Source organism: Leguminivora glycinivorella, chromosome 9 (assembly GCF_023078275.1).
Source record: "Leguminivora glycinivorella isolate SPB_JAAS2020 chromosome 9, LegGlyc_1.1, whole genome shotgun sequence".
Taxonomy (NCBI): domain Eukaryota; kingdom Metazoa; phylum Arthropoda; class Insecta; order Lepidoptera; family Tortricidae; genus Leguminivora; species Leguminivora glycinivorella.
The window spans coordinates 4574258-4596775 of record NC_062979.1 but is presented as its reverse complement, the minus strand read 5'-3'; the positions used below and the strand labels follow the sequence as shown (position 1 = coordinate 4596775).

At 37.1% G+C, this 22518-nt stretch overlaps 1 protein-coding gene and 1 long non-coding RNA gene across 2 annotated transcripts in view; one reads left to right on the top strand and one right to left on the bottom strand.

Annotated features, from left to right (window-relative positions):
• The window catches only part of LOC125229812, a 149931-nt gene that overhangs the window by 51080 nt on the left and 76333 nt on the right, over nucleotides 1-22518 (bottom strand). The window lies entirely within an intron of this gene.
• Nucleotides 4826-17663, top strand: LOC125229337. The gene is made up of 4 exons (XR_007177391.1): nucleotides 4826-5097; nucleotides 12395-12529; nucleotides 12688-12778; nucleotides 17565-17663. It is a non-coding gene; the product is annotated as an uncharacterized LOC125229337 (long non-coding RNA).

Genomic DNA, 22518 nt, shown 5'->3' with positions numbered 1-22518 from the left:
TTTGCACCAACCAAATTAGTGTGCGTGTGAGCAACACTATCTTTGGATAAACTTTGGCACTTCTCTAGCAGTTTTCACTTCTCCTTGCTAATCGCTAATACCGTCATGCTAAGCCGAAATGTCCCATCTTACTTGCTTATGTATTGACATTACGTCTTATTCGTTCCTGTAGTACATTAACGAAGTTAGATCTGAGTATTTAATTGACCCAAGTTCAACTGCTAATGTGATTATTTTCGTTTTATTCTACTTCGGTTTGGGGTCAGTGTAGACCTAAAAGTGGTTTTAGTTACATTTTGCAAAAATGTCGAAAATGTAGACTATTCGGCGACCCGGTTTTTTCAAATACTTTTGTGATTGACATTTTAAGTTCATTGTCTTTGCTTTATCTTTGCTTTTTATCTTATACTAGCTTTTCCCGCGTCTTCGCTCGGGTTAGAAAGAGACAAAAAGTAGCCTATGTCACTCTCCATCCCTTCAACTATCGCCACCTAAAAAATCACGTCGATCTGACTCTCCTTTTTGCCGTGAAAGACGGACAAACAAACAGACACACACACTTTCCCATTTATAATATTAGTAGGTATGGAAGTATAGATTAGTATGGATTCGGCAACCCGGTCTTTTCAAATGCCTTTGTGATTAAAATTTTTTCATTGTCTTTGCTCTATCTGTGCTTTTTATCTTATATGTTGTGTGTAAGTATTAGTTGGATCAAAATAAATAAAAAAATATGATTCCAAATTTGTGCTAATAGAGTAGGTAATATGGCAATTAAGGAATTCAAAGAAGACCAAATTGTGACATAGAAGTATGAGATTGTCAGCCTATACGATACTATTTTTTTTATCGCTCCATACTCTAAAAGAAATCATAACCTTCAGTATAATCAAGTTATTGTTATCGGTAAATACTTCATTAAAAGTCACGAATACTTTTGATTTGTGAAAACTCAGAGCTAAGTCAGCATTCGCGTGTTAATTGCGGAAAAGCATGCAATGCAACAATCAAGTTCGTAAATATTTTGACTCATTAGCTATTATTAAAACACTAGCTACCGTGAGTTCAGAATCAACTCGATAACGAAAACGGAAAATAAATGGAAAATGTGAACAGCACTAAGTACCTGCGTACGTAGTTGAATGTACAAACGGTCACGAAACGAAACGCTCGTAGATATCTATCTCTATCGCTCTTGCGTATTGGCGCGACAGAGCCAGACTACTTTTCGCGGCGTTACGTTTTCGTTTCGCGTCGTAGAAATGCCATTCGGCTACGGGGCCAGGTTACAATCCATACTAATATTATAAATGGGAAAGTGTGTGTCTGATTGTTTGTCCGTCCTTCACGGCAAAACGGAGCGACGAATTGACGTGATTTTTTAAGTGGAGATAGTTGAAGGGATGGAGAGTGACATAGGCTACTATTTGTCTCTTTCTAACGCGAGCGAGGCCGCGGGCAAAAGCTAGTATTAAATAGAACCAACAATTTTATTTCACACATACAAATGTAGTGCATAATTGTTTTCCATAGTATTTCTTCGGAAACGTTCGTATTTACTAGTATCGTGCAGTTTCTGTCAACGTTAGTACGTCTTGTAGTGAGACCGAATGAAAAATAGCATTAATATTATTATAAATGGGCTTACTCTTGGCCACAGGCAAAGACGTGGCCTAAGATGGAGTGAGCTCGCACAGAAGATGCCTGTTCACTCTTGATTTGAAGGTTGCCGGGTTATATGAGCTCGGAAATATAGGCAGAATTCCAACTCCTGGCAGCGCGCATAAGAAAAGAAGAAGCAAAGCGCTTCGTTATCTATATCTACCAAGTAAGGAAACCGGCCGTCTAAGAGTCCGATGGTAGAATGGGGACGGTGGAATAAGCTCGTGTAGCTCTTGAGTGCACTCTCCGAATACATTCGTGAGATTTCGTGAAAATATGAAGGAAAATCATTTCCCACGACATCAGTGTGCGTAGCCGAATGCATAAGCGCTCACGATAATATCTCTTTCGTAGCTATCTATCTCTATCGCTCTTGCGTATTGGCGCGACAGAGCCAGACTACATTTCTGCGGCGTTTTGATTTCGTTTCGCGTCGCAGAAATGCCATTCGGCTACGGGGCCAGATACTGATGAGCCAACGGAAAGTTTCCATAATTCTGAAATTTTCACATAGGAAAACTTCGGAAACTTTCCATACTTTGTATGGACAATTGTATGGATGGAAGTTTTCCATTTCATAAATTTAAATTCCCTTTATTTTTCGTGAAAGTTTCGTGAATTTTCAAGAAATTTAAGATTTTTTTTGGAAAGTTTCCGCAACTTGCACATCACTAGGGCCAGATCTGTAGTACCTACAACGTGCCGTTTCTTGGTACCTAGGTACCAAAAGTTTTTAAAGTCATAGTACCTAACCGATGAAGGTTCAGTGATCTCTTGTTCGACATCGTTTTAACACTTTCGCTACCAAGAACCCGACTGTCGGGTACACCGCTCGTAGAAGCGTAGCCGATTACATGGGTTTCCCCGTATGTAGCGAAAATGTCGTAGCGCCGCGTAGAGCCCGGTTTCGAAAGTGTTAAAAGAGCAAATACCTTTTGACAATTTTGAGAAAACGACAAAAAGCGTAAAACTGTATTTGGAATGTTAACCCATTGTGGAATAAAACGAGTTTGAAAATTGCTGTTTTAGTTGTATTAAAGTAAAATACAAACAAAAAAAAACGTTGTTATTTCGTTATAATACCATAACAAAATAATCCTTTAGTATAAAAATATACAACTATTATATACTGCTATTTTATATTTTGCTTTAACATTATTAGCTTTGTACAACCTATTTTTTCATGATTGTCTTAATAGATGTTAGGTTTTTCAATAAATCTTTTTCCCAATATAAAAGCGTCTTTGTTAGAATTTCATTCCAGACGGAACAACGTCTACCTAAAATCTCGTTTCTTTGAAATCTTCTTAAGATTTCCTGGGAAAAATCAACACAATCTACTCTGTCCATATTAACCCATCAACTGCGAAAGACATTTTGTAACGTGCCATAAATAAAATACAAAGTTTTTATCTTTAAGAAGAGGTTTGTAGTAAGTACCTAGTGGTGTCTCGTAGAAGATTATTGAACATTTTAATCAAAAGTATTTAAATAAGTGAGAAGACTGGGCAAAGCGGAGAAGATAGGTTGTAGGTACTTAACTAGGAGAGGAGTAACTACATAGGTAAATTAGTTTGTTTACCAAAACGTTTTATATTTCCGCTGTGCGTAATTATTGGAGGGTGCATCAGTATCGCTACATAACGTTAAAGGTCACAAGTTTTGCAACTGACAAAAATGTATTTTTGAATGATTTACAAACTAACACCTAAAAATTGAAAATATTTTCCCGTTGTTCTGGTTATAGTGCGTATTCTGTCGTGACACCATTGCCAATAGCTGTACCTACTAATGAAATCATTTACTTGTCTTGAAAACAGGGGCTCAATTCGGCATGGCGAATTTGACGTTTCACGTTGACTCTCAAATGATAGTGGATTGGATCACGGGTTGTCGAATACGTGCAGCTGTCATCTGGATTGGTACTAGGTTGGGACTAGAGCTCAGGCAATGTACCGGATAAAATTTTTGTAACATTTATTTTTGATGGAGAATTTTTTAAGTTTTGAGTATTTTAAAAGAACGGACTTCTATCTTTGAAATAAATAACATATGACATTTTTATCACCTCGTAAGTATATCCATTTTCACTGTTACTTGAAGTATAATGTTTTTTTGCTAATAGACGGTCGTCGTCGTGCCAGCTACACCAAAAAATATTTAAAAAAAATATTGCTTAAAAATATGTTAGTTGATTAATCTCTTTGACTCAAAACTTCGCGATACGTCCGAGCCTTTCTAACAAAAAGATAAAATATTCACAAATAACACCTATTTGTAGAAATCCTAAGCACGGCAAACGATTAAATTCCCTTTTTTGGGTCAAACTTGTAATACTGGCAATACTTTTGGTACACACTTTTGGTCTGCATTTTGCTAACGTGTCACGACTCTAGTATTGATTCTACTTTGATTTTACTCTTGTGTCAAAGTGACAGAATGAGATTGCAATTCGAATCATCATATCATTACAAAGATATGAATTGCGTAATTTTACACGAATTTAATCTCTCATGGCCTGACAATACGAACCAAGGCATGCGTTCTCCTGAATGGCACAGTATATAGACTTTTTTGTCGATGGGTATGGCCGCCATGTTTGGTTTATGACACTTAGACGGGGATTTTGTCGTACCAAAGAGTAAATTGCAAGTTTTTTCGGCACAACTTGGTTCCTCTACTCGTCGCAAGATGGCGTTGGCATTATTAAAATAAACAAGAATGACGTGCATTTGCGTCGGTGTAGACCCATCATGAAAACGTAGATATGATAATTTTATATTTAAAAAAAGCTAACGTGACATAAATTTGACAAATGTCTAAAAGAAATATAGTATCTTCTGTGTAATATCTTCTTCCGTGCACGTGTGATTTATTGTTTAGTCAATTTAAATATCACTCTAAGTAAGAACTGTTAGACAAAACACTCGTAGCATAATTGTATATTTCAATATATCACAGCCATACATTTTTATATTCTTTCAGGTGATTCAGCTTACCCACAGAGGCAAACACTACTGATGGATGCACTGACTTTTGGATGCACCTGTAGGATCTCCAGAAGCTCGTTATACCGCTTTACAAGTTCGAGCCCGCAACTGTATAGAGCGGTGTTTTGGGCGACTAAAAATCAGTTGGTAGTGTTTGTCGTCAATGGAGAAATTGCACTACAAGCCAGCAGCGGCAGCTAAGATCGTTAAAACGTGTTGTGTGCTTGACAATATAGCTAACAAAGCGAATTGTGAACTGCCTCCGCTGAACCGACACGAAGAACAGGAGCAGCAGCAGGAGCAGAGATTAGCGGCGGAGTTTGAAGCCCGTCAGCAGAATGCTGATATTTATTTGGCAATGGCTCCTGACAGGTGTTGGCTAAACAAAGAGCTGCAGCTGGGTCGCGCTGCTCGTCAAGCGCTTGTCCGGCAGTTAGCAAATTATGTAAGTAGTTATGGTAGGTCTATTTCAGTTTATAGTTAAGGTGAGCCAAAAAAGCTATATTTTAAGTTCACATCTTAACCATTAGTATAATTATCATTAATTTCATTACAGAACCCATTTTTCCTAACTTTTGTGTCGTCATGGGAGTGTCGTAAATTAGGTTTCGGGGCTGCTGATTTCAAAATTAATGTTCAATTTGGAATCTGACATTTGACACAAATTCGTCATGAGTATTGCTATATTATATTAGTATAATCAAGAACCATTTAATACTGGACTGACATAGCCCATACAAAAAAGCGTACCCCTAAAAAAAAGCTCAATTTTTGGTTCAAAACTAGATGGCATTGTTTTGCAACCCGGGAGTTGAAAAAAACATAATTTCACCTATATTTTTACTTGTTTTTAGGGTTCCGTAGTCAACTAGGAACCCTTATAGTTTCGCCATGTCTTTCTGTCCGTCCGTCCGTCCGTCCGCGGATAATCTTAGTAACCGTTAGCACTAGAAAGCTGAAATTTGGTACCAATATGTATATCAATCACGCCAGCAAAGTGCAAAAATAAAAATTGGAAAAAAATATTTTATTAGTTTGCCCCCTACATGTAAAGTGGGGTTTGATATTTTTTTCATTCCAACCCTAACGTGTGATATATTGTTGGGCAGGTATTTAAAAATGAATAAGGGTTTACTAAGATCATTTTTTGATAATGTTAATATTTTCGGAAATAATCGCTCCTAAAGGAAAAAAATGTGCGACCCCTCTAACTTTTGAACCATAAGTTTAAAAAATATGAAAAAAATCACAAAAGTAGAACTTTATAAGGACTTTCTAGGAAAATTATTTTGAACTTGATAGGTTCAGTAGTTTTTGAGAAAAATACGGAAAACTACGGAACCCAACACTGAGCGTGGCCCGACACGCTCTTGGCCGGTTTTTCCATTTAAATCCTTCCGACATCCGATATCGGATCGGATAAAAACGGACTAAGACAATAGATACTGTATCCCATCAAAAACAAAACTTGTAAAAACACCAAGTCTTCGCAACTCAGTTTGTTCGCGCCCTTTTCATTCATTATCATTCATATCGTCCATCCCGTTCGCTCTTCCTTATGATAGGTTCAACCTCATTTTTATTTGTCGTGTCACCCGCCTTTTTGCCGACCTTCTTAAAAAATATAAGAAAATACGTCAATCTGCTAAACTAAAAGACATTCGATGTCAATGTGAAAAAATATCCGCAACGACGAATAAAGTTATAATTATTAATTAAATAAATAACGATTCGCGAGTGTACACAAGAAAGAGTGAACCAAGTAAATATTCGAAAGGGTGGCCGCCCGCTGAACTGTCGAGCAAACAACAGCAGTAAGTTCGGCACGCATCAATTACCATAATTTTATTTTTCCGTTTTATTTTATTTTATATTACAATCGTTCGTCAGGAACTACGTAATCGCTGGTCCTTCAACACAGTTCTTCTGGCGTAAAAAAGAGTTGAGATCCCTGTAATACCAAGTCGGTTAATTTATTCAGTCCCTAATACTTAAAGGACCTTCTGCCATAAATTATTACGTAGTTTACTAATAGCTATACTTTCATATTTTGCATTTCTCATGATGCGTCGAATAGCATTCAAATGTATAAGATGAAAACTCGACTCGACGCCGCTCGATTCCGCATATGTGGAAGCCAGGTAGGGTTGTAAATAGAAAAAAAACCAAATGTTTTTTTTCAGAATTGTGAAAAAAAACATGAAAAAAAACCGAGCACCATGGTTTTTTTTCTAAATATGGTTTTTTTTCAGATGAACAAATAATACGACAATAACGGTTTTTCGTGAGTTGTAACGTGTTTCAATAACAATCACGTACGTTTTAATTCAATTAACATTCAGTATACAAACGTTTATTGGGGAATCCCCGATGCTGCGTGTACCGTGGAGAGGCGGTGGTGTTGCCAACAGTAAATAGTGATAACTACCAACTACAGATTTCGTAAATGTTACTTTTATAAGACCAGAAATTAAAGTTATTTGATTAAATTCGTTTAATAGTTAACATTAAGTCTAAAAAACCGTATAAAAGTATTAACTACTTTGCAAATTTTGAGATTTCGTGCTTTAGAAAAAAAACATACTCCAGAAAAAAAACTGTTTTTTTTCACGGTTTTTTTCATGTTTTTTTTCAAGCCAGAAAAAAAACCGTTTTTTTGCAACCCTAAAGCCAGGCTTTATGGAAAAAGTAGGTTTTTGTGACAACTACCAATAAGATTTTGCCAGGGAGACTAGAGATAAGGAGGAAAGTCTGTCGAAGTAGAACAGTCGCAAAAATGACCGGCTGAGCCTTTATAATTGCAGTTACAAATATCTCCGCTTGGAGCGCATGTCTCGCTCAATGATCAGCGATGTGAGATGACATTAGACGTTCTTTTCTCTAGGCTAATTTCGTCAGACTGAGCAAGTCAAGACGTAGTCCCGTGGTAGTGCGCTGGCTTCGTACGCAGATGTTCTCGGGTTCAATTCTGACAGCGATCTTTCTGTTTTTTTTTTTATACATTTATTTTCTTTTTGTGTATTTTATTTGTGTTTATTTATTGTTTTATTCATAAAAATGTTAACTTAAGCCCTTTTACATTGTTTGCCCCATCTTAGGATTCTTCAGTAATGTTGTAAGTCTTGCAAATGAAATTTAAAAAAGTTGTAACAAAACAAAAAAATATTTTTGGACATTAAAAAAATAAAATAATTCAAGAAAAATATTAGTAGAAAAAAATAATAAAGGTCTCACCAGGATTTGAACCCGGGACCCCTTGCTCCGTAGGCGGGGTCACTCACTACCGAGAAGGCAAAGAGATTGTCAAACCCTTATGCACCTGCGATTGCAGCGCCACCTATCTTTTCTTTTATATGTGCACTTCTGATACTTAAAGAGGTTGCTCCTTTATTTCTATTCTTCATGGATTTTGCACATTCAAAAATCTTTAAATAATACTCAACTCGTTTCGGTCGCACTCGTACAAATATAGGATTGGTGCGAGCGAGACGGAGATTGATTGTCAACATGATATCTATCATAATCATAAACACTATTCGAAATGGCCTCATTTAAAATATAAATTTGAAATATATTGAAAGTAATATTACTAATCATTGACGTCACGCTCAAAATGAAAGCGATAGAAAATTTGACAGTATGGTACTCTTTTGGATGACTGTCATAATTCAAAATAAGAACGATGCCGATGGCTTGCGTTGTAAACAGGGACTGAAACATGACACGGGCCCCTAGCGTCATCTATATACTTTTTACTGTATCATTTGTAATGCCGTTGAACTACCGCGTGCGTATTTTTAGGGTTCCGTAGTCAACTAGGAACCCTTATAGTTTCGCCATGTCTGTCTGTCCGTCCGTCCGTCCGTCCGTCCGTCCGCGGATAATCTCAGTAACCGTTAGCACTAGAAAGCTGAAATTTGGTACCAATATGTATATCAATCACGCCAACAAAGTGCAAAAATAAAAAATGGAAAAAAATGTTTTATTAGGGTACCCCCCTACATGTAAAGTGGGGGCTGATATTTTATTTCATTCCAACCCCAACGTGTGATATATTGTTGGATAGGTATTAAAAAATGAATAAGGGTTTACTAAGATCGCTTTTTGATAATATTAATATTTTCGTAAATAATCGCTCCTAAAGGAAAAAAATGTGCGTCCCCCCCCTCTAACTTTTGAACCATAATGTTTAAAAAATATGAAAAAAATGACAAAAGTAGAACTTTATAAATACTTTCTAGGAAAATTGTTTTGAACTTGATAGGTTCAGTAGTTTTTGAGAAAAATACAGAAAACTACGGAACCCTACACTGAGCGTGGCCCGACACGCTCTTGGCCGGTTTTTTTAACACGTTCACTGCGAAACAGGTCATTCTGACCCTGTTCTGGACTTCCCCCTGGTGCGGCGACAGAAATGCGCAACTTTACCCTGGTGCGAAGCCCATATCATTGTTATATTTTATTATTTTTATATAGTCAAGTATACGTTTATATTTATCATTTTACACTCTATTTGACAGCATATAAATTAATAAACAGGTCACATATGTCCTGTTCGCACCAGTCTTAGACTTTTGTTATTCAGTGCGGAACAGGGCCTTTAATGACCTGTTACGCACGACCTTGTATAGCACTGGAGCAAAGTGCAAAATGCATTAGTGTTGTTACCATATTATCAATCCACACGTTATTTTGTGGTGAAAAAATGTGTTTCGATTGTTTTAAATGAAATTCGTTAAATACCGAACCGATCCGATTCGTTGACGACCGGTCTGGCGCAGTCGGTAGTGACCCTGCCTGCTGCGCCGCGGTCCCGGGTTCAAATCCCGGTAAGGGCATTTATTTGTGTGATGAGCACAGATATTTGTTCCTGAGTCATGGATGTTTTCTATGTATATAAGTATTTATATATTATATATATCGTTGCCTGAGTACCCACAATACAAGCCTTATTGAGCTTACCGTGGGCCTCAGTCAATCTGTGTGAGAATGTCCTGTAATATTTATATTTATTTATTTATTTAATATAACGCTTTTATACGCAAAACGCTTACAATTTTGCTAAATATTATTACGTAAAAATATATTGTAAAAAGTTCAAATTGCTTGATGCAAAATATTTACTAAAATTTCTAAAAATCGTTTTTTAAATAATGTTAAGAGCAAAGTTAAAAGTTTTGGTTGTATATAAAAATCTGGTTACATTAAAGGTAAAGAAAGTAAGAATTGGATCGATATATTAGTTCGTTTATTTTCCTCATCACTACTAAATCATCGACATTTTTACCTGTGCCCGTTCTGGCTGTGCGGCACAAGTCAATTTTGACCTGTTAATTAATTCGTCTATAAAATCTAAACGAACAGTCATCAACTTCGGCGAAGACAGTATTGTGTAGATTAGTTATTAGACTAAATATTGTTTCAATAAAATTTAATAAATGTGTATCTGGTAAAGGTATTTTAGGTAAAATATGAAACCCTCCTTACAAGCTGTAATTGACTTGTACCGCACAGAGAGAAAGCTCAATACAGGACTCTCATGGGTTGTAACGCACTGAGAGCGAGTTCACAAAATCCGGCTCCGCAGTGAACGTGTTAAATAACGACATTTTTATTCAAATGACACTCTTAGTGACATCTAGCGACATAGATTGACGGCTGCCAGCTGGGGTACGGTATTTAGTATGGACTCTGCTGGTCCTGTATTAAATGGTTCTTGGTATAATGTAAAATACCCCATAATGGACGGTGATACCATTATGGACAAATCCTTAAAAATAATAATTTGAAATTAGTTCCTAAAAATTGACGGCATTGTACCATAAACAAGAGTAATAGAGCTGCTTAATTTTGACGTTTCATTTAATTCGGTTATTTCTGAAGGATTTGGCGGCTAGATAAAAGTCATCAGTTTACTGAAAAAAAATATTAGTAAAAATTCTCATTAAATAAGGTTGCTAAGAGAGTAGAGTTCGTGTATAAATTAATAGAAAAAATAATACTCGGTGTAAACTTGAATGAGTTTTACTTACTGTATTAACCATGAGATAAGGTATAAAACATACTAGTTTGTTACTCCAAAGATATAAAGAAATTGTGTTATTTTGCGAGTGTCCATAACTGGACCCGGAAAACTGCGTACCTCCGTTCCGTGGACAAGGAACAATTTACAAAAACCAAAATTTACAAGAAACAATCCTATGTTAAAATAACCCAAACTAATTTTATTTGGGGTATATAAAATTGTCTCATTGAGTATTAGTTTGCTTTAAATGTAAATTTTTAAACTTATTTCACCGTTCATAATGGGGGATCCATTACTGGAGAACTGCCGTCCATGATTGGAGAAAAAGCACCTTGCTTTAATTTGTTAATTATGAAGAAACCAATAGGAGTATCTATTCTGCAATGCGCTGGAAATGTAAAAGAAAGATAAGACATTCAAGTTTTAACACGTTTAGCGGTAGAATTTTTACATGTTTCAGTGAAATATCGAAAATAGGCAAAATTTCATCTTAAACTGTCCATGATTGGGCCCGTTACCTTATAGTCGTTGGATAAGTTCGGTTCGGTACAAAACTTTTTTCTCTACACTTAAATAGGTTTGTAAAAAAGTTTTCGAATAAAAGTGACGTTATTCTAAAACAAATTTAAAAAAACCGGTCAAGTGCGAGTCGGAATCGCCCACCGAGGGTTCCGTACAAACTTTCAAACTCCCCAGTTAAAATAATCTCACGTTTTCACATACCTCTAACGACTTGACTAGAAGACAAAAGTATAGGTACTAATGAGCATTATTGTGTATAGCGCCATCTCTCGGTGAATTCGCTAACTAATTTGCGCGACCATATTAGTATGTTGGTTTTTCAGGGATTATTCTTTATAATGTTAACCGATTTAAACAATTTTTACTTTATTGGAAAGAATTTGATTTACGTAACATCTCGTATTAATTTGAAGTACTATATACATCCGCAAAGGTGGGTAACTTAAAAGTAAAAATCTGAAAAGTTTTTTGTGAATTAAAAAAGGTTTTCAAGATACAAACACGATTATATTTTTCCTGTAATATTTAGCATAAAACAAATGTTTCCTAAAATTTTCATAATTTTTCGTTGGTAAACTTCGGAGATAAGGGGGGGGAACGGTATTTTTTTTTACATTTTCCTTCAAAATTCTTTTTTTTCCACAACAAAAATTAAAAAAAAAATAGTTTATGTACGTTCAATTTGAGCTCTTTCTAACGATACCCCACTTGACCTAGTAACTTGAAATTTACAGTTTGCCCCCCTTTCATTTTGGCCATGTTCTACAATTAAAATTAATAAATTAAAAAAAATTATATGTTCTATTTGTAGAGGTTCACAATGTTCACAACTATTCCAAATTTCAAGTTGATAGCATTAGTAGTTCTCGAGATATTTAGGAATGTGACAGACGGACAGACAGACGGACAGAGTCGCACCATAAGGGTTCCTGTTGTACCTTTTTGGTACAGAACCCTAAAAATGATATTGCGCTACCTCTTTCTTAGTTTGCCCCTTCTATTCGGGCCCCGTAACGCCTAGGGTTCTGTTGCCTACGTATTGACTTATTGAGGTGGCGTTCTTTTGTGACATGTCGAAACCTGCGCTGTTCTGATGTTGGAATCCATGAAGAGTTGAGGGATTTTTTAGCAACTCAAGCATTTTCTCTTGTAAATTAACACTAATTAACTTGTAAATTTATTTTTTATGTTACAGTGATTCTTCATCGGACCAAGGCCGATTTGTCCAGGACCAATTTTCGGATCTCCTGGGCTTCCTGGAACAAGGACTAGTGATTGTTTCGAGGAGCTGTCATGGTGTTGGCTCTTGATATTTTATCGTGAAACGCAGGTATCCTTTCAATTGCTAGTTTTTCAATTCCACATTCGACGTTCAAATACAACTTTGCCCCCTTGTATAACAAATAACTATTACTGCCAAGTGCCAAGCCCTTTGCACACGCCAACGGTTGGAAACTTCTGATTTATTCGTGATCATTATTATTGCAGATTTAATGATGAAGGCGCGTCGGAACCCAAACGTCAAGAATCGCCGACGTTCACAGAAGCAGCTACAATGAGCGGAGAATCTGAGAGCCAGGTAATAAGTTTAACAAAATTGAAAATATCTGTGTATCTACAATGCCAAAAATAGAGGAAAAACGACTTAACCCTTTAATGCACAGCGATGTATATATGCATCATCTATTTTTGACTGTAATGACAGCATGTCAAAATACAAATTTGAATTAATCTTTGTCAAGGTCATGCATTTAAGGGTTAAATTTATAAAAATAAAAGCTTGAATTCATAAAAAAATACTGAACTGATTAGTTGAAAAGAGTTATGTCCCTTTTTTAACAGACTTTTTTTATCGAAAATAAAGGAGGTTATATAATTATTAGGGTTCATGTTTTTCTTTAACTTTACCGCCGCTCCAAATCTCAAGGAAGGGGGTTCTCAATTCGTCTGTATTTTTTTTGGTTTTAGGGTTCCGTACCAAAAAGGTACAAAAGGAACCTTTATGGTCCCACTCTGTCCGTATGTCTGTCTGTCTGTCATATTTCTAAATATCTCGAGAACTAGGTAATTTTGCTATCGATTTGAAATTTGGAACAGGTATGAACATTTTTAACTTAATTTAATTTGTTCTTAGAGTATGAATGGCAGCGCCATCTCTCTTCGCTAGCTTGTAATCACCTGAGTTGATTCAGCTAGGAGGTCGAACCATACTGTTCTACCTCAGGGATGGCAGAGGGCGCCACGAGCCTTCGGGAATGTCATATACTTGGAAATTTCGACCACCGATGCTTCGTGCACCGATGGCCGAGTGGTTCAGGCATTCGCCCGGTAAGCGGAGTACGCTGGTTCGATTCCAGCTCGGAACACTGGAGGCCTTGGTCACTTTTTCTTTGTATATGACATTTATTTAATGTTTATAACATAATAGTAGTGTTACTACTTAAAAAATACAAGTTAAAATATTTTCTATGAAAATAATTTAATTTGTTCTTAGAATACGAGATTATATGTAAAAAAATCTCTTCTAAATTAAGATTAAACTATGCAAATGAGTTAACATTAAGAAATAATTATCCCTGAAAAACTAACATACTAAACAGGTCGCGCAAATTATACCCCAATTGCTAATTCGAGTCCAAAAAAACTACTACGATGTTGCCACTGCAGTAAAATGTTTGTAAAATAGTATAATCCTTTTTTATAAAAACACACGCCAAGATAAATTATTTATTATTTATTTCAATCCTTTGATTTATATATTTAATAGTCTTTTATTATTTACATAAATACTAGGACGCTCGATTTTTTTCTTTTTTTCCGTGATTTTTAGTTGTAAAGTTGGTATTGCGCTTGTATCACTTCAGGTATCAATAACATTTGGTGCTATATTTTGCGGTATAGAACAAACTATTGGTGATATAGATATTGTGACCAATTTTTTATACATATATTTTACAATTAGTTAATCAGCGAAATAGTGTATAGTGGGCTTTATGGTTGCCACGGCCGCCATTGTTTTGGAAGCGGCCATGACACCATGGTCTGTCAAACTGTATTTGAATTTATTATTATGTATGATACACAGATATACAGACTACAATATCTCTGATATATGATAGACAGACGTTAATGTGCAAGTAGCGCTTTATTGACAACCGACACTTATGAACCTTTTAGATAAAAAATGGCACATGTAATGATCTATTGTTTTACCTTAAAGAGAGTATGTAAGTAAGTTTGAGTAATGTTCTTCAATTTATGGTTCCAAATCTCCTGAGGAGTCTCAGAGATACATTGGGCACTCGTTCAATACGCTAAGGAAATACCTTTCGTGAGCCCCTGACTTCGCCACGCGCCATTCTGAGAGCCAGTTCAGGTGCTACCCTTCAGCAATAACATTCTAATATTGGTAATGGGTTGTTAGACTCCAATGACTAATTTAATAAACATTGGCGAAAATTGCACCTGACTGAGACAGGGCATCTTTAGTGCATACATTTATCTGGTTTAAGTTTTATTATTATTAGCAACGTGAATGAAGTTGATGTTGATTGTCACATATACACGTAATATAATGCGAATTACCAACATTTATCATTAGTGGCGACCGGTGGAACTAATTTGACGTATGAGAATTAAAACAAAAAAACTAAAACGAATTTTCTTCACAATTTTATCATCAAGTATTCTTGGATTTCTTACGTGCCAAATAAAGAATGTAGAAGGTTGGCGAAACCTGAAAAGTATTTTGACAGTGACATAAGTGAAATTGACAGCTGTGACATTGACGTATCTGTCGTAGTTTTTTTGGACTCGAATTAGCAATTGGGGTTATAGTTAGCGAATTCACCGATACCTATAGGTAATTATAGTCAAATCTTTAAAGTTATAGGTACATATATGAGATACATGAGATTATTTTAACTTTTGTAAGTTTGTACGGATACTACTCAGTGGGCCAGTCCGACTCGCACTTGACCGGTTTCTTTATGTTGTCGATTTCTCCGTTGTTACAGGACCGATTTCATTTTTTTTTTTTGATTGAATGTATATATGTATACAGATTTGAGATTAGTCCTATTTTTATCAAAACCCAGTTCTGATGATGGGATCCTGGAGAAATCAAGGCAACTCCTCGAATCTTGAAGGCATACATGTGGTGATTTTTGTGTTTTTATAAGAACAGCATGCATATACGTACGGAACAGTGACATTTGGTGCAGTGGAACTGCTGATGATAGTCAGAACGGAACTCCTCAAGTCTGAAAGGCACACTCATAGTGACTTTGGTATTTTTATAAGAACAGCATGCATTTATGTTCAGAACAGTGGAACTCAGTGCAATGGAACTGATGATGATGGAAATGGATCAGAATGGAACTCCTCAAATCTGCACGGCACACTTACAATGAATTTGGTATTTATATGAGAATAGCTTTAATTTAAGTACATTCATAACAGTGACATTTGGTGCAGTGGAACTGCTGATGATGGTCATAAAGGAACTCCTCAAATCTGGACGACACACTTATAGTGACTTAATTTAGTATTATTATAAGAACAGTATGCTTTTACGTTCAGAACAGTGGTCGCGTTAGAGCTCGCGGGTTCGAACCCCGGATCGCACTAATGAGGTTTTTGGAATTTATGTGCGAAATGTCATTTGATATTTGCCAGTAGCTTTTCGCTGAAGGACAGCATCGTGAGGAAACCGGGTAATCCTAATAAAGCCCTAATTACCCATCGGGTTGGAAGGTCAGATGGAAGTCGCTTTCGTTAAACTAGTGCCTACGCCAAATCTTGGGATTGATTGTCAAAGCAGACCCCAGGCTCCCAAAGACCATAACTTTAATTTATTCAGGTATACATATATTGGTTTTTGTGTTATTATAAGAACAGCATGCGTTTACGTACGGTCGACTACAAAGAGATGTATACACTTTTTCAGCTTCTTGCATCGTAATAAGGTGAGAAATGGATACATCTCTTTGTAGTCGACCGTACCGAACAGTGACATTTAGTGCAGTGGAACTGCTGATGATGATCAGAACGGAACTACTCAAATTTGAACGAGACACTTATTATGACTTTGGTTTTAGGATTCCGTACCTCAAAAAGGAAAAACGGAACCCTCATAGGATCACTCGTGCGCCTGTCTGTCCGTCTGTCACAGCCTATTTTCTCCAAAATTACTTGAGTTTGGGGTTGGTGCAGTGGAACTGCTTATGATGATCAGAACGAAACTTCTCAAAGACGACACAAAAGGATCTTTGTTTGCTAAGCATATTGAGTTTTTAACTCAAATTTTGTCAAACTCGATTTCTTATAGGTAGTCGGATATTGGATTCATGACGAATTGAGGGAACTCCTTAAACCTTAACGGTTTAAATTATTTAATACCATGCACGAAATAAAGCATCAGATAAATATAAGGAAAACATGGATAGAAGTTATTTTTAAATACAAATTCTATTTAATTCGTCAGGTAGAAATATATAAAGTAAATGAGTTGAACGTGACGTCACTCAATTCGATTTCATATTAGCAAAACGTTAAAATTCGTTTTGACAGTTCTTAAAGGGAAGCTGATTTGACTAGGAGGCAAGTAGCCTATTCAACATTCGTAAGTACCTTTCACCAGAACTCCAAAAGCGGCGGTTTTTTAGGGTTCCGTACCAAAAAGGTACAAAAGGAACCTTTATGGTGCCGTTCCGTCCGTCTTGTGTGTCCGTCCGTCTGTCACATAACTTAATATCTCGAGAACTACTTATATTACGGCTTTTTAACCGGAGCTACAGTCCGGTCTGGGAGAAAGCGAAAGCGCAACTTGGCATGTATTAAGTGCAAAATAGCAATAGAGTGCGATGAAAAAACATTTTCCCCCTCACTAGCTCGGAAACACGTGTTTTGTCCTTTAATACCAGCGGGTAAAAACGCATTTTATCCACTAGTGGGTAAAGTAATTTGACCTTGAATAAAGTCAAATTAACTGCTTTAAAATTGATAAATGTAGGTGAATCTAGTAATAAAGATGATTTACCATCTGTGGAACCACCATGCGTTTATCACTGCTTCCAGTAGGAAGCAGTGATAAACGCATTTTTTGCGTTGTAGTTTCCTCGCTATAGTGAGGGGAAAAGTTTTGTGTTACACTCGGGTGCAAATGTATTTTACTTCTCGTATTTTAAAACACGCAAGTTTAGAGTTCTATTCTCGAACCACTCACTTCGCTCGTGGTTCAACTATAGAATCCTTTCACTTGCTCATTTTTCAATTCCACACTCGGCGTTAAAATACAACTTTGCCCCCTAGCATAACAAATAACTGTTAATTAATGTTCATTGACTATATCACCATTATTACAGGAATGCGGAGCACCTTGCTACTACTAAAATGGAGAACCCGGACCTGTTAGCGACATGGAACTGACCAGGACCGTCGTGGGCTCCTCATGTGCCACCCCGGATACCTTTTCTGATTGTGGTGTTTACAGTACAGTAGTGTACATATTCATGAAAAAAAAAATTGTAGGTACTTTTTTTACATTTTTAAAAAACGCACTCTGCATGGTTTTGGAGTTTCGACTTCGTGCTAGATAAAAACCCCCAGGCAAGAGCAAACAATTTTTTTTCCTAGCCTATATTTGTGACCCACTGCAAAGGCCTCTCTTTTCTTCCGCCACCCATCACGTTTTGCCGCCTGCTTCGGCTAGCCGCAGCAAAATACGTCGAGGTCATCTCGCCTCGTTTTTAGGGTTCCGTAGTCAACTAGGAACCCTTATAGTTTCGCCATGTCTGTCTGTCCGTCCGTCCGTCCGTCCGTCCGTCCGCGGATAATCTCAGCAACCGTTAGCACTAGAAAGCTGAAATTTGGTACCAATATGTATATCAATCACGCCGACAAAGTGCAAAAATAAAAAATGGGAAAAAATGTTTTATTAGGGTACCCTCCATACATGTAAAGTGGCGGCTGATTTTTTTTTTTCATTCAAACCCCAACGTGTGATATATTGTTGGATAGGTATTTAAAAATGAATAAGGGTTTACTAAGATCGTTTTTTGATAATATTAATATTTTCTGAAATAATCGCTCCTAAAGGAAAAAAAAGTGCGTCCCCCCCCCTCTAACTTTTGAACCATATGTTCAAAAAATATGAAAAAAATCACAAAAGTAGAACTTTATAAAGACTTTCTAGGAAAATTGTTTTGAACTTGATAGGTTCAGTAGTTTTTGAGAAAAATACGGAAAACTACGGAACCCTACACTGAGCGTGGCCCGACACGCTCTTGGCCGGTTTTTTTTGGTCTACCTCTGCCCCGACTAGTCGGGTGGTGTCCAGTTAGCAAACTATACACCCTGTTTCTATTTTAAATTATATGTGTTGTATTCTTTTCTTGTACAATAAAGTGTTTACTTACTTACTTTTTTGAATTCCGTTAACTTTAAGGGAAGGTTCTTTAGATTAAATACGATTAATTTCTCAAAAAAGCTAGCGTCTTGACTGTTACGTTTACCGAGTTTGAAAAAATAATAGTTATTTGTTTTACAAGGGGGCAAAGTAGTTGTTTAACTGGACGTGCCAATATTGATACCTGAGCAAGGGAAAGATTTCAATATTGAACCGCGAGCGTAGCGAGTGGTTCAAAAAGTGGAATCTTGAGCGTTGCGAGGGTATCGAGGCACGAAGGTAAAAGGAACTTTGCCACCGACTATATATATAGAGCAGCGAAGTGGTCCAATGATAGCAACCTTCCCCTAATAACTCTTTCATTAGATTTTTATAATATTAGGTAAAAGACAAGGAGACAGCCAATTTTTGGCTTCACTTTTTAACGTGCTAATTCTATAGAGCCAGGTTTCTGGGCTCTCTGGTGATTCTGTGTTTTAAACACATCTTTAGAATAAAAGCTTTACCTTATGTCAAAAAAGTATTTTATTTGAATAAAGGTATTTTGAAGATACCTATTTTGCATTTTGTATTTCAAATACCTTTTTCTAAAACTATTTTGTATTTTTATTTGAAATAGGTAAAAAACCAAAGTATTTGCATTTTGTATTTAAATACATTGCTGGAGAGCATCACTTTGTTTTTCTGTCAATGAAAAGAAGAATATAGTAACTATGTATGAAGTCCATGTAGAGGCACTGCGTTTCAATATTAAGTATCAGTGTGAGATAAGATTTTTCAAAATAATAGTCACGATATTTGTTTAATTTGATAGTCACGTGTATTTAAATTGTAGTAAGTATCTACATTAGTTCAGAGTTTATTGCTGGGTGTGGCCATACTGTAGATAGAGCTCTTTCTTGTACTGTGCCCTTAGGTTCCCCCTTTGTAATAATTGCAGTGGTTCTTCAAATCATACATGCGGTAAATAATGCGGTCGTGGCACGGAATATCTACTAGCTGAAGAAGAGTTACTGTCAAAGTAAAATGTGTAATCACAGTGCCTATACTGCTATCTCTCGACACAGGCTTAAAACTTTTGAACCACAGTTTTGAAAATTTGACCTATATTCTTAGCTTGATATGAGTTAACGATATTTATACGAGGGCTGACGGAAAACTCTACAATGTGGCACTACTAAAGTCTAAGCAAAAACGAGACGATCTGTTCGTTGACAGTTTGCTGTTTGCCGATGACGCAGCCTTCGTCGCCACATCGCAGCCTGAGCTCCAGGGTGGCTAGCCGAATGGCACAATCGCTCACGAAACGCTCACGAAACGAAGCGCTAGTAGATATCTATCTCTATCGCGCTTGCGTATTGGCGCGACAGAGCCAGCGGCGTATCGCTTTCGTTTGGCGTCGGAGAAATGCCATTCGGCTACGGGGCCAGACCATTATGGACAAGTTTTCTCGTGCATGTGCTCTGTTCTCCATGTCCATAAATCCCCGAAAAACTGTTGTACTGGCTCAAGGGTGTGCGGAAAGGCCCACGATCCTGTTGGATGGAGCCCCACTTGAGTCAGTAGACAAGTTTTGCTATCTCGGGTCGACAGTGACTAACAATCTCTCACCGGATGCAGAAATCGATGTTCGGATTGGTAAAGCCGCGACGATGTTTGGGAAGCTGAGTGCAAGAGTATGGCAAAATAAACACCTTACTAGGAAAACCAAGATGGTTGTTTATCAGACGTGCATCCTGAGCATACTCTTGTACGGGGCTGAGACCTGGACATCGTATTCCAAGCACGAACGTCGTCTTAACGCTTTCCACATGCGCTGCATCCGGAACATTTTGGGCATACACTGGAAGGACAGAGTAACGAACGAGAGGGTGCTTGAGATTGCTCAGCTGCCCAGCCTCTTTGCGATGCTAAAGCAGAGACGCTTACGCTGGCTGGGGCATGTGCATCGCATGCAACCCTCTCGTTTGCCGCGGCGTGTCTTGCTTGGTGCCATAGCTGATGCCAAGAGAAGCGTCGGCCGGCCAATGCTACGACATAAAGATTGCGCCAAGCGAGACATGCACGCCTTCAACATCCCGGTCTACAAATGGGAAGAGCTTGCCGAAGATAGAGACAGGTGGCGCAAATTGGTGTTTGATGGACGTACAATCCACGACAATGCTTGGTTTGCGTCACTCGCAAGTAAGCGAGCCAAGCGTTATCAGCGCGATACCTCTTCGCCACGGGCACACTACACCTGCCAGAGTTGTGGTCGTTTTTGCCGCTCCCGTATTGGCTTACACAGCCACGAAAAACGTTGTTGCCCTACCTGACACTGCTTGGATAGTCTGTTAGAGACTTGAAGGCCGATGATGGTATGAGTTAAAGTGTAAAATACTAATATTGGCGCCATCTAGCCGAGCACCCCCAAAGGTGTAAAGCCATCTAAGCCACCGTACCTTTTTCTTTATAGTTCTGAGTTTGGCCGTTTTCTTCCTATCTGTCTATACGGAGTTATATAATTGTCTTCCCCTGTTGTAAATAGCAATAGTAACAATAGTTGTGGAGTATACAGATGTATGCGACTAAATAAATGTACAAATGTGTTCTGTGACACAAACATTTAAGACATCAAATAAAGTTTAACGAAGCTTGTTCAGTTGTTTTATTGGGCATATTCTATTATATTTACGATCGAATGCAAAAGTATCTCCAAATGTGGTGTTACCATAGGTACAATATTATGTGTTGTAGAATTAATTTGCCAGTGTAAAATACTAACGCAACAAAGAGTTTGCACATTTTTGTCAATATTTTTGTAGGTAAGTGCGTACTATACTTTGTCAAACAAGTGTGTCAGTAAACAAGAACAAAGAAAACTATATGCATCCTTTTCTTTAGGGTGCTATAAAAATACAACTGTATTTGTATATCGGCAGCAATATTGTGGGCATGGCAATCACATTGAATTTTAAGCGTAGCGAGGGATTTCGATAATAGTAGGTATTGAAATGTTAACGCCCAAGATGTAAATTATTAATTATGTGACAGACATTTAAAGGTATGCAAACTCGTTGCGTTAATATTCTGTACTGACAACAAAGTTCTCGAACAGAAAATTGTCAGTTTGCTCCCTCGTAGAAAAAAAACAAAGTCCCTTTTTGTGTGGGTGCATGAGGTAAAAAACTAATTTCCGCCTTATACAAATCATTATTATTATCATAATACAAATCATTTATTCTTGATAAATATAAACAATACAAACACATATTTAATAGTTGTGTTTGTATGTCATTGAAATGAAAACATTGGCACAAAAAAGATAGGAATTTCAATTGCAGTTTAATGGATTTAACATGTTCAAGCTATTTTGTCAATGTGAATGAGGAGACACACTGACATGTTATCCCGCCGGGCACTGACATTTTAGGCGGCGCCTGTACGTAAGTGTAATAATGGGCATGTCATTGTCGTTCATATGTGTGAGAGAGAGAAAAATATATCTTCTTCTCACTCTCACGTATTAAATTCTTTGTCTGTGCAATGGACTTATAAGGTGGCGCCATCTGTCACAAGCTTCGAGTGTGCCTCCTCATTGAATTTCAATGCAAACCCCTTGTATACTAGTGTCTGTACAGAAAGTGAGGAGTCGTGAGTCGTGGAATGTATTAGACCCCATACATTTCACGACTCTTCACTTTCCGGTCAGACTCTATGAATGGCGGCTCTGTAGGAGAAAAAAATTCAATTTAAGTATTTTGTAAAATGTGTGAATGTACTTACGACTTGATCCGTAAGCGTGGTTTAGAAGCAACTTGAGATTGGGTGACGTGTATATACCTCCTATAATTTGTGGCGTTTATTTCATAATGTGTGGAGCTAGCATTATGTGACGTGTAGATGTCGGTTTCACAAAAATAACGCTTGTC